This window comes from Cyprinodon tularosa, unplaced genomic scaffold, assembly GCF_016077235.1.
Source record: "Cyprinodon tularosa strain WSP-4 unplaced genomic scaffold, ASM1607723v1 ctg312, whole genome shotgun sequence".
Lineage (NCBI taxonomy): Eukaryota > Metazoa > Chordata > Actinopteri > Cyprinodontiformes > Cyprinodontidae > Cyprinodon > Cyprinodon tularosa.
The window spans coordinates 472177-485576 of NW_024039022.1; positions in this window are offsets into that span (position 1 = coordinate 472177).

Consider the following 13400-nt stretch of genomic DNA (forward strand, 5'->3'; position numbering starts at 1 on the left):
TCCTCACTTCCTCTCCCTTCCATTGGGTGGCAACACTTGGTAGGGCACATGGTGAGACAGCTGTTGCAGGCCAACATGGGCATCTGTGGTGCTACAGTGGATGTGGGGGATGGAGGGGGGGGGTGGCTCAGGGTTGGGAGGTGGCGGGGGTTAGAGGATGCAAAAAGCATCAAGACACAAACCGTGTCTCTAAAGGAGCGTAAGAGAGTGACACCAAGATGCCAAGGGGTGGATTTAAAATCGCACCTGTGCTCAGACCCACAACAGATCCGACATTAATATAAGAACAGACAACTGGGCTCCAGTGAGATACGCCTTCAGTTCCCAAATCTGCGGTTAATGGGCCGGTTCCGGCTTCAGGGAATGTAGAGGTTTTAAAATGTTTCAGAGAACATTGATCTGCTCCTTCTGTTCATACGGAATAAATGCTTCTTTTGAGTGGAATTTCTGTTAAAGGTGTAAAAATTAGAGCAGCTTAGTTTTATAACAGTGAACCTCTCCTAAATATCTTGGCCTGGGTGCTTAATAGGGCTTACCCTTGTTAAAAGTGCAAAAAGAGAACAAGCATGCACTGATTACAGGTATCATTGTATTCCAAGGTTTCAAAACCACACATATTTTTGATCATGGCGTTTTAAATCTCTTTAATGATATGCCATTGGAAAGTACAGTTCCTCTCACACCTGTTTCTCTGTAATGCCAGGCAGCTGGCTAAAAAAGCCTTTCTGTAATGTTTAGTAAGTTCCAAGACGATTTTGGCTGAAAATATTTCTAGGCAAAAAACGCGGACAAACCAGATGAGTTCCACCTCTCCCCCTTATTGAGGAGGTGTTGTTTTGTTGAGCAAGTAGCCCTACTAATTATCTGGCTGATATCTGCTTGCTATACTTTTAGGACCGGAATATGGTTTAATACTCAAAGCAATGAGGACCTAAGCAGCATTTCCATAGTTTCAATAATGGTCAAATAAATGGTAAATGTACTTGTTTTTTATTGTATATTTCTCTTTGATTTGCTTTATCTTGTACTGTTTTTCACAGCAGAATAAATAAATGTTGCTTTTCTTATTTCAGAAACACATTAATATCAGGGTATACATTGTTTTATTCATTTAATACCATCATACTATGTGAGCGACCAAAGCTTAATCTACCTTACATACACCCAAACTTTTTAAGAGGGAATGAAGGATTTTTGTCGGGTTTATCTCTACATGCCAGGTGTCTTCCCTTCCCCTTGCTTCACACACACACATATGCCACCTCTCTCCCGTCCACCCACTCTTTCGTTTCTAACAGCACCTACACAGCACACCCCCCTTTGCCATTTCTCTCTCCCCCAAAGCACCAGCGCAGCCCCACCTCATGGTGCCAAAGTGGGCAGCCTCTGCCTTGGCGTTGCCTGGGCCTTCTGGTGCCCCAGATAGCTGCGTGAGAGTGTGTGCATATGTGTGGTGTGTGCTGTGTGTGGGTGTGTGTGTGTCTGTGTGAGAGTACTGGCCCGGCTCTTTGCGGACACAGCCAGCCCTTTAAACTGTGTCAAGGCTCCAGATGCTGGGAGAGACTGGGATTAACACAGGCGTTTGTATGCAGACACATTCGCACAGATGCACTCTGTTCTCCAGGCCCAAAGTATTGCATCATTCTTGTCTCACACATTCAGCTAAAAAAATGGGTGCATTTCTAATGCAAAAATAAAAAACAGAAATAGACTTTTTAAAATGTAGCGACTTGTTTTGGTGGTTTCTCTAAAACTTTAACATGCCCATTTTAATTTTAGCCAAAGCACATTTTTAAACTTTTGATAGCAGTATTAAAAATACTTCTTTAAAGCAATACAACAGTTAGCAAAAAATTAGCTTAACTCCTTTTTGAAAACAAAGACCAATATTTTAAACAATCCTTAGCATCTAATGCTAAACATTAGTATTGCTAAGACAGCAGCCTCCATCATTTAGTCTGTCGAAAATGTTGACGCTCATTTAGAGATTTCCTAAATGCTGTCAACATTTCCAAATCCACCACATTTCAGGAGAGACAGAGGATAAAAACTAAAAAGGAGAAAATTACACCACTTTGCTGTGAGCTGTTCAGCCTTCCTATTATCTGCTGAAAATTTTGCTCTCTCTTTCTCTCACAGCCTCAATAAATAAACATGTCCTTACAAGACTATTATCGCAGTTCTTTAAAGCTTCTAGTGTCACTGTGTTCCTGTTAAAATCCTCTTCAAATACCCCATTGAAGGTGAAAACTGCTAACTTTTGGTTTGCTTTACTTAGCAAATTAAGAGTTTTCCCCAAACAAATTGTAAGGGTGAAGTTTTTCTTTTTTACTGTTTAAGGGGCCTGTTGGTCATAGGGGCCACCAAGCTGAAGAGTTCACCTTAATGCCTGTTGGCTATCTATAGCAACAAACACATGAACAAGTCTGGGAACCACATACCAAGAAAGGACAAAAGCTTTAGTAAAACCTACAAACTGTGGCGGTACTTTGAGGTGATGAAACAGATGCCAACGTGGCACCTCAGAGAGCAGAATTTGGACAGGGAGAGCACAAGAATGGGACCACAGAGATGTGAAACACACATACACAAACCCACACACACACACATCATGTCTCTGTAGTGGCCCTTTAGCGAGATGCCACATCCCCCGCGGGCATAGATGCACACATGCATACACAAATATGCAAAGGCAGACACAAATACCAAACAAAGTGTCCACCTACTATTTGTTTAGTGGCATGCCATTGCCCTGAGGGTATGCAGATTTATGTACGTGCACGCACAAATGCATAAAAAGAAATAAACACAGAGTAGAATTCACATTCCACCAGAGGTTCGGACATTAACCGAGTGCAGGTAATAGGGCTGAAGTAATAAGCCATAGTGAATCGGACGGTCTCCCTGCAAACCAACAATGGCTACAAAATGCTAATTACATTATATGCAAGCCTTGGACATGCATGTATGCAGGAAAAGTGGGGTATAATGAGGGAAAGTTTTCTTGTGGAGTTCAGCCTCCTGCTCTCAGTCTTGCTGAGCAGCAGTTGTGGTGCCAGTTATGGAGCATTTGCTATTGCAGGGATCTGCCTGGCATCGTGCCCTAATTTGGGAGAATTAAAAAGCACTAGACAGGCCCCTTTGTGGTACCGTGCGCCCGCTTTAATCTCCCCACGCCTCAGCGGGCACCCAGAGCATCAGGAGTTGGCTCCATGCCCATATGACCTGAGGCAATATGGAAATTGCCACCAAAAAATCCCTAACTGAGCGCCGAACCCATGCCCTGGTGCACAGTGCACACAGCTCAGAGAGACATGCGCAAAGCAAAGCTATCCCTCACACAGACACGGTGCAGGAGGGGCAACTCCCGACCCACAATGGTGCTTTGTACACTGCACTCACTCGTACATACTCACACATATGATTAAAAGTATGAAAAGTAAATGCAAGCTGCATGTGTGCACAAAGCTGCAGCAAGGAGATTCACACAAACACAGGGCTGTTTGTTTCAGAAGGCCATAGAAGCTTGAAATAGATTGGTATCGCACATATACTTTTCCACACATCCAAACTTGTTTCTGTTGATTGTTGTGAGGTCATTCATCAGGACTAATGAAACTGGCAGACCCAGACTCTGCTGCACCGGGCACCAACTCTGGCTCCACCAACTAACTCAAGGAGAAAGGGGACTGATTTAATTACACGCTGAGGGCAAATGCACACACATGCATGGCAGAAATAAAATGGATGAAGCAAAAGTGCCTTATTTTTTTCAGCTTTCGGGACACAGTCGCGGTAAAATGAGATCAAACACACAAATATACACATTACAAAAAAAAAAAGCCATTTCAGTTCTTTCTTACTGCTTTTGCCACAACAGCTTGGCCTCATAAATCCTGGTGTTCTGTTAAGGCCTCAGAGGTTTTTCAGAGAACATTAGCAAACAAACAGCAATGTGGACCACAGAAGATGGGTCAGGGAGAAATGTTTGAGTTTGGTTAGAAGTAAATATGTAGGGCTTTGAACATTTCAGCTATCATCATCCTGTCCATCATCTGGAAATGGAAAGACTATGGGACAGCCTCTAACCTGCCAAAACACATCGGTCCATCTCAACTGACAAGCCTGGCAAGGAGAATATTTATCAGGGTCACAGCCAAAAGACCCAAGGCGACTTTGGAGGAGCTTTGGAGATGCAGGTGGGAGAAACGGTTGGCAGGAGAGTTATTAGTTGTGCAAGCTACAAATGTGACATTACAGGAGAGTGAGGAGGAAATTGTGAAAGAAAGCCAATAAGTAAAAGTTGAAAAAGGAAGCACAAAAAAGAAGTTTATATGAGACTAAAAGTAGATTTTGTGCCCTTAATACCAAAGGCGATGTGTGGTATAAAACTGACACTTAAATGTATAGTGGAGGATTTTTGTGAATATTTGAAATGACCCGCACAACCCTGTACCCACTCCCGAGAGAGAATGCCTATTGCACGTGTGTTAGAGCACAAGCCCATTTCTCCTCATGCATGCCCTGTTTAAAAGTTGCTGTTTGCATCCCTAATATGAGCGTACTTTCCAAGAGAGTTTTTGCAATTTTTCCACTATGTCAGCCTATCCACGAAAATTGAAAATGGGGACGAGCAGGTGGGACGGCCTTACGTAAACACATCACCAGAATGATTGACAATTAGGAGGACCACCCAGAAAAAGAGCATCCTCCACTATACCTTTAAACTTCGCATTTCCACAGTAAACATGGCAGTGGCAGCATCATTCTCTGGGGAATTTTTCATCAGCTGAGACGGAGAGGCTTTTAAAGCAGATGGAGAAATGGAAGAGAACTTGTTTAGAGGTTCGCCTTTCACAAACATGTACTTGTTTGTTACTTTTAGCTGCTCCCTTGTTTAGGCGGTCACTACAGCAAGTAGTTAGGATTTGCTCATCAAAGCTTTTTCAAGGGAAGCCCTACTTGCCACAAACATGATTAAAACCCAGGTCACCATTGTGGCATTTGGGGACATAAGCCAGTACACTATTAGAGTGGCCGAGTCAAAGTCCTGATCTAAATCCAATTATAAAAAAAAAAAACTAAAAATGTGATGTTCAGTCACTTTAAATGACAACCTACAATTTTATTTAGGCTCTAGGGATGCAAAGCTAGAACAGGCACATCCCAGGGGAATCTTTACTAAAATGTGGTTCTTTATCAGGCTGAACACAAAGAAACACATCCAACCCAACCAGAGGCTGAAATGTGGACATCTATAAACTCCTCATCACTAGCAAAGACATTTGAACTAAACAGTATCATGCTCCAACCAAACATATAAGGTGGACTCAGCATCTTTGCAGCTAAATTCAATGAAGGCGCCATTAGTGGGGCCACTCACCCGCCTCACCCGCAGGTTCACAGCGTTCCCTTTCCCTAAAACAAAGAGCCACTTTGGCCCTGGAACAGGATGCACTCCCGTCCCTCTCTCTTTCTCTCTCCGTCTGCATTTTCCCCAGTTTCCCCTTTCCCTGCTCGGTCTCCCTCTCCATCCATTTGTCTCCCCACTGGGTTCACTTAATAAGCTTCAAAGGTTTCTGGGCAACGTGGTTTTTCTAAAAAGAAAAAGTTACCATGGCATTTATTTGGCTCACAACATCCTCCCTCTTGCTGAGTATATGGGGTTGCCATGACATCAGTTGGCACATTGTAAAGAATACAATTGTGCATGTTTGTGTGTGCATGTGTCTGCGTGGTTTTGCGCTCTTGACGGCCATCATAAGGCCAACCCTGGCTAGATGCTCAGACGCTGGTGGAAAAGTGAGCAGCAACCGCAGTAAGAGTTCAGCCTTTGCTCTGCCAGCTTACTGCTAGAGACCAAAACAACACACAAAACATACACATGCTCTCAAACTTCTTCTTGGTGGGTGATACTGATATGAATATCAGTTGGTATATTTATTAAAAAAGTTCTTATTGGGTGTGTGTGTATTTAATCTCACAATCTCAGAGCTGAGCATAAACTGAAAAACATAACATGTGTTTGGCTTTGACATATTATTAATAAACTCAGCAGCAGAAGATCTGGCTAAGAGTAACAGCAGAAATGCATTTTTCTGCGAGTACATTCTGTGTTTGTTTTGGTTAAACTTACCCGTGAGAGTCTGGGATCCAAGTGCAAACTTTAGAATTGGCTTCGGGTTTCCGCGGATGGTTAATGTTTTCGTGCTGGCACCCCTCTTTGTTTCTGCTCTTGTTTTTTGTCTCTGGGACTTAGATTTCTTGTGTTTGTGCATTTATCCTGTGCACTTTAGTTCACAGCGAGTGCAGAAGTAACTTGTGGTTCCTGATTTGCACTATTATGGGAACAGACATGAGATGAATGGGAAGGTTAAAGTGCCAGCAGCAACACTGAGTGGGTTATAACACATTATGCACAGCCTCTGATTTTGTATTCTGAACTTTTCATGCTCTGACAACAAGTTAAAAATGCATGAGTGACCCCTGTGTATCTGTTTGTGCTAATAAGTCCAAAGTCATTCATACCCCCTTTTAGATTCAGTTTTGAAATAATTCCTACTTAATACTTATAACTGTTTCTGATATGTGAAACCGAACTCTTTGAAAACCATCAAACCTCTCTAATGATCTAAAAGATATTTTTTATTCTCTCCAATCTTATTCTGAGAAGTTAACTTTGGCAAAGAACTCCAAGTCTTTTAAGGTTGAAGGCCTCCTTGCCATCAACCTAATCTTTAGCCCCTTCCAAAGATTCTGTTTGGTTCAGGCCAGGACTATGGATGTTAAAATCACTTCTAATTGAAAGAAACAAGATGGTGGAATTAAAATATTTCTTCAAATGTGTTAGGAGTCTGATAAAGTTTGGGATTAACTGAAGGGGAAAGATCAAACATTTGGGTGAGGTAAAAAATGTCAGATATTTCCATGCTGTTAAAAATGATCTCTAATTATATGGAAAGTAAGTTTTTAACAAATTGAAAGCCTGAATGACTTCCATTTGCCTTCTTTTGTTGCCCATACATCTGTGTGATCTTTTGATATCTTGTCCCTCTACTGGCCTCTAGTGGTGTCAACATGACATTGCTGATGTTTAATTTCACGTAGACCCTCAGACCTGTGGAGGATTTTCCTCATTTATCGTTATTTATTCGTTTTTTATATAGTAACGATCTTTACTCATGAAATAAATCGTACGCCTGATGAAATGCAATTTTAAAAGTTTAAAAATGGTGAAAAAAAAACTAATTTTAAAGGGAAAAAAATTGCAACCAAATCACATAACATTTGTAATTTTCTTTTTTCTTGATTTGAAAAACTAATGATTTTTTAAGGCATTTGAAGTCTTTTCCAACTTTTCAGTTTGCCCTTTATTCTGCAATATGACTAAAAAGTATATAAAAGCAAGACAGTATATGTTATATTAAAATGGTTTCTGACCTGTTTTATTTCTTTTTTTGAATTTACACTTTTTTTATGCACCTATTCACTAATGAAATCATATTAGGGGTTTTAGGGGTTCCCAACAACCCACTTATACCATAGTAGCATGGAAATATAAACACAAAATGCTAATAATATTATAATAATAATATAAATAATTATTAATAAATTGAAATTATTGAAATTGTTAGTTCAATTTTATTTATTAATTGTTAACGGTAAACTAATTTTATATTTTCAGAGGAATAACATCTATGTGAGGACATATTAAGGAAATGCAAAGACAGGATATGAGTGATTAACAACAGAACAAACATAATTGGTTAGGGACCTCTCTGAAATCTGTGAAACTGAAAGGCTTCTTTCACTGTTCTGTCTCTTGTCCTAATTGTTCTCCCTCATTTGGTTTCAGAGAAGAAACAGTGCTGGGCTCCTGAATACTAAAGACACCCTTTTTGAAGGGTGGTGGCCCTATAATAGAATTAAATGCAATACCGTAATGCAGTTACAGAACAATTCAAGTTATTTTGAACAATTCTAAACGAACAAATTTTATGCATCAAATAACAGCAACAAAAGCTTTTCAATAACTTCTATTGAAAGCATCTCTGGTAAAGTTGCACCCATAAAAACCTTTAAAGTAAATTACACTAACCTTTGTAACAGAAAAATGTATTTTGAGTACATTCATTCAGATAGGTGAAACAGCCATGGTAAGAAATAACTGATTTTAAAGGTTCAGCAGGTAAAAATCCTATAAAACAAATGAAGTTGAAGTATTTTACTTTTGTAAACTGACCAGTTTCCAATAGAAATATTTAACTTTCCACATATTCAAATGTGACAGAGCGGCACTTTTAACTTGGCTGAGCAACAAATTGGGAAAAACAAGAACCCATGCCATTTAAATAAGACAGATGTGCATTTAGTCAGAAGACGGCTCATAAAAAAACATCTTATTGCATAAAGGTGATCATTGCTACATTTCAAATTACAAAAATATATGTATATGAAAGCAAAACAAAACAAAAAAACTACCAGAAAATGGTCGGATGAATAGCAGAGTTTATCCTGCATCAAGTACATTTAGCAGGATGGAAAAAAATTTAACCACTGAAGGCATTTATAGGTCCCTGATTGCCGGGGACATGCGTCTACCTTATGATAAGTTGTATAAAACAATTCTAATAGCAGATTTCATATAATTCAATTAAAACCAAGTAGGAAACAGGTACAGGTTTAGTAGTTACTCCGATTGATTCCTAGAAGCTTCCAGAATAACATGGCTGTTATTCCCCTGATCTGTTTACGTTCAGCCGAGGAACTTTAACCAGCAAACGAGCCAAGAGTAAGAAAGCCCTTTCTCTTTTTTCTCCCCCACATCCAAAGTGGACTTATTATGTTACTCGTGGCAGGATTCCCAGTGTGGCATTAGGACTATGAGCTCTGATAACGTTCCTGAATCCAGGCGCAGGCCTGCTTTAGCCGGTGCTGGTAACACACCGCTTTCTGTCTTCGCCCAGAATTAGTAATTAATAGGCGGACAACTTCAGGCTGCTACTGTTTCCTATTCTGCTCAGGACATTTTTACAGTTCTTTAAAAAGGACACTGCAACTTTCATTTTGGTTGGCATCACTTTTTCTTTCGAATAACTTTTTGGTCTTCATTATTTGGGGCTTCTGTTGCTGTGCCACAGAAAAACAAAGGGGCAGAAATCTTCCAACCTAATGTTCACTAATCTAATGAGGGCAGCAGGGATATTAAGCAGATTGCTGAGTATTACGTTTTAACAATAGAGGCACAACTATTTCAGCACGTCGGAGCTCTTCTCTTCTATCCAACACCCCTCTTTTTAAAAAGCAATTTAAATTGAAAAAAAAATGTAATTTATTATTATTCAGTCCTCATGTCTGATCATATCAGCTTGCTGCATCTTTGGTAGATTATTTTTTGGCTCGAAGACGAGAAGTAATCCAATCATGCTGCTGCAGCTAAGAGTTGTTATTGCTGAGTGTGGGAGAAAGTGAGGGGGAGTAAGTGTGAGTTTTTTTGCGTTGTGTGTGACTTTGACAGCAACAGAGAAAATGGTGTGGTTGGTTGCAAGCCAAGTTAATAAAGGGAAACAATTAGGACATTGATAGACTGATATAGCCCACAGATTCGGCTGCTCTCGTCCGTCTTCATAAAGTTTCCTCGACTTTATCTGCTTCACACACACACTCACACATGTAGGCCTGTTCATTCTCATTACGGTGGTCTCATCACTTCCCTCAGGCTCTCCTGACAGGTGTGGCTCACACACACACACAGCCCCACAGAGATAAACATTCACACAGACACACTCACAAACCAGACCCTACAGGGCATTTTCCCTATCCTGAGAATGCACAATGGGCACTTTGTACACACCCCAGCCTTTAACACCCCCTCCCCTCCCACAGCCTTCCATCACATCCCTCTTTAAATGGGAGATTATGTAAATGAGCTCACACCAACGTGGAAACCCCGCATGTAAGGGATGTGCATTCAGCGATGTATGGGAGTCCGCGCATGGACGTCTGCTCTCGCTCTGAGGCGGATGTGGCCTAAATTCATGGATGATGTTTGAAGAGTTGGAGGCCAACCAGAAAAAAAAGAAATGCATCAAGTAATTTCTCTTTTTTTGTTCTAGAATCATCACACAGTAAAAATGAGCAATCCAAACTTTAATCTGACTGTATTTATTCAGGTGGATTATAAAAGAGGCTCTACATTTAAATAAACAAATGTACTCACAGACACGTGTATATTTTTACACACCCCTAAGGGTTTATAGAAAACAAATGCAGCGACCTCTCCAGTAAAGGAAATCCCTCTCTCCCATCCTTCCCAGCTACCTGCCTATGAAATAAAACTCTTAACACAGAAGTCCACCTCGCTACAACAAAGCCTCAGTTTTCTCTTCCTTGGGGTCAAAGGTCAAGGAGGAATCATTAACTTTTTATTCTCATTTTGCCTAATCTGCTTATTTCCATTTTTAATCATCTGAACCCCATCCCAACAAAATGCCTATTCTAACTTTCCCCTTTTTTGGTCATGTTAAACTAATTTAGTGCTGCAACCAACGATTATTTTGCAAATCGATTAAAGGAATAGTACACCCAAAACATGATTAGCCTTCATTTTCAGTACAGTACAATACAGTAGTGTATAGGATTTCCTAAAAGCGCGTTCACGAGTCTACGGAAACCGCGGCAGACCAAACCAGATGAAAGTGCGCATTCAGTGTCTGCTCTGCCGATAATGCAAGCGTAGAAGAAGAAATGTGCTGTTTACCTGTGCAAAGAAAGAAACAACTAAAGAAAAATGTCTGAGGACTTCAGTGTTGAGGAAGAGCATGAGTTCTTTGCCGAGCTGAATGCGCACTTTCATCTGGTTTGGTCTGCCGCGGTTTCCGTAGACTCATGTGCGCGCTTTCAGGAAATCCTATACATTACTGTTTATGCTCTAAAAACATTCTAAATGACTTTGTTTCGAGTAAATTCTGGATGCTACCCACTCAGGACACTTGGAATACATTGGACGAGCAGTATGGAGGAATATTGACACGTTTTTTGTGGACTTTTATGGACCTTTCTGTCTCAGGCGCCATAGACCTCCATTATTTGAATGTCAGCAGACAGCAAGAAGCCTCCCAGATCTCCAGATGCATTTGAGATATCAAAAAAGTACTCCAGAGTGTTGTTCAGCATGGGGGTGAGTAGAAAATGAAGGCTAATCATGTTTTGGGTGTACTATTTCTTTAATCTTTCGATTATATTTTGGATGAATCAATTAATAATCAGATAGCCAAAGGTTCCTTAAAGAAGATTTTTGTATGAAATTAAACCAGTGGAACTGAAATGTCTCCACCTGAGGAGTTCTGGATAGAGCATATTAATAGATTAAAGAGTTTTTGATATATTTTTTACAATCTTGGTATAATTGCTACTCTAAGTGGGTCGCTCTGTCAGCTAAAGGCATGTTATAGAGTCTCTATACTCCAACGCTTAATCGATTACTAAATTACCTGAAGATTATTTAAATAATTGATTAATTTAATTAATTTTTTTAGCTCTAAACAAATTTCTCTCCAACCTTCAAATGGTCTGATGTTCAGCCTGCATGACATTAGAAAAAGCTTACTTTTCATCACATTAACTCAGTTTTATCACAGTTGATCTGGTTGCCTGTTAAACCCAATGAAAATCCCCCTGCATACATTTAAGGTCACCCTGAGTCCCCCTCCCCTCTATAATTGACAGATCATCTCCACATGGCCACTTCCTCCTGCTCCAGGTCATCCTCCATCCACCACACTGCCTGCTTTGGCAACATGGGGAGCGGATCTATCAGACACGCTGCTTCCAGACTCTGATATTCACTGCCCTTTAAATATTAACTCCCCCCTCTGTTCAGATCCAGACTCCAAACCCACCTTTAACACAGAATACTCTGCATTCAGATCGCCCCATTTTATTCTAATGTGGGGTTTTAATTCTCTAACTTTATGGCTTTTTTTCTATAGTGTCCTAGTGCGTTTTGAAATGTGCTTATAAATAAATAGAAATATTATTCATTTTATAAATCATTTGTTTAATTAATTTGCATATCAAATGTTTAGAAACAATTTATCTTCAGGACATAAGCAGCAAAAGTTATAGTCAAACTCAATACAACTGTTTAGAGAACCTGACTCTACACTGGACAGGTGTGCACATGCAAAAACCTTATAATTGTAAAAGCTTTATTAGAAGTAATATTTTTAATACCAAATAATTATTTTTTACGCTTCCTATTTGTGAAGCAAGAATTTAATTTAGGTTGTTTTGATGCAGGGGAATTAAAGAACTCTTCCTTTTTTCTTTTGCTAAAAAAAAACAAACAATAAAAAAACATAACATTTTTTCATAAAATGAGATGGATGCCCAGATAAAAGTCAGCATCAGACCTTTTTCACCCTTAGACCGGGACTTCCTGAGTCTCAAAAATCTCCAGAGCAACCATTTAATTTAAGATATCTGAAAGCAAAGGTGCATGATTTGGGGAAATGTGTGTGTGTGTGTTTTTTTTTATTGAGGGCCAAATATGCAGTAGCAAAATAGATCAATATTTTAAAACAGTTGTGTCTAAGTTGGGAGTTTTTATTTTTTTTTTACTTAAAGAGCATGAAAAATAATAATAATTTATAATTTTTATGCAATTCTAAATTCTAAAAAAAAAAAAAGTAAGTATTCACATAAGTGATTTAATTTACAGTCATTCAATGGATGGTGGGTGTCATTTGGATGCTGATATTTATATTTAATGCTGTATATTTAATGTCTAATCATATATCTATCTATCCTTATATGTAATAACAATTAAAAACATAGTAGAGATAAAAGAAACAACAAAAAAAATAAAAAACTATTAGGGAACTACAAATTGAAAGAAAAAAAAGGCTGTTTCAGGAATGACAGTTGCTTTAGATTGAGTAAAAGAGAAATATTGTAATGCAGATATTCTGCATTATAAAATAAAAGGAAGGAAAAAAACGCATCTAAACTGAGTGAACTCACAGATAAGTGAGCAGCTCTCTGAAATAAACCCAAAGACAGAAACTGCTGGAAGTGATCCTTCCACGCAGGGAAACGGAGTGAGTGTGTGGAGACGGATGCGTGCAGGACACGAACCTGCGTGGAAACGTGCACGCATGCAGGCTTGTTACATCCATCCGCCAGGTCCGAGGTCAGGCTGGGACACAGGTTACCACAGGGTTAAAGCCTCCTGCACATGAGAAAAACAGCAGAAACAGATTTAGGAGCGAGGCGGATGCCAAGAGTGCCATCTGTTTTAGCCCCCTCTCGCTCTCCCCCAAAACACCCCGTTTCCACAGCTTGCTCCGTCTTTGTCTCAGTGCACATTAGCCCCCTTTCCCCCCCCATCTCTTGCCGGG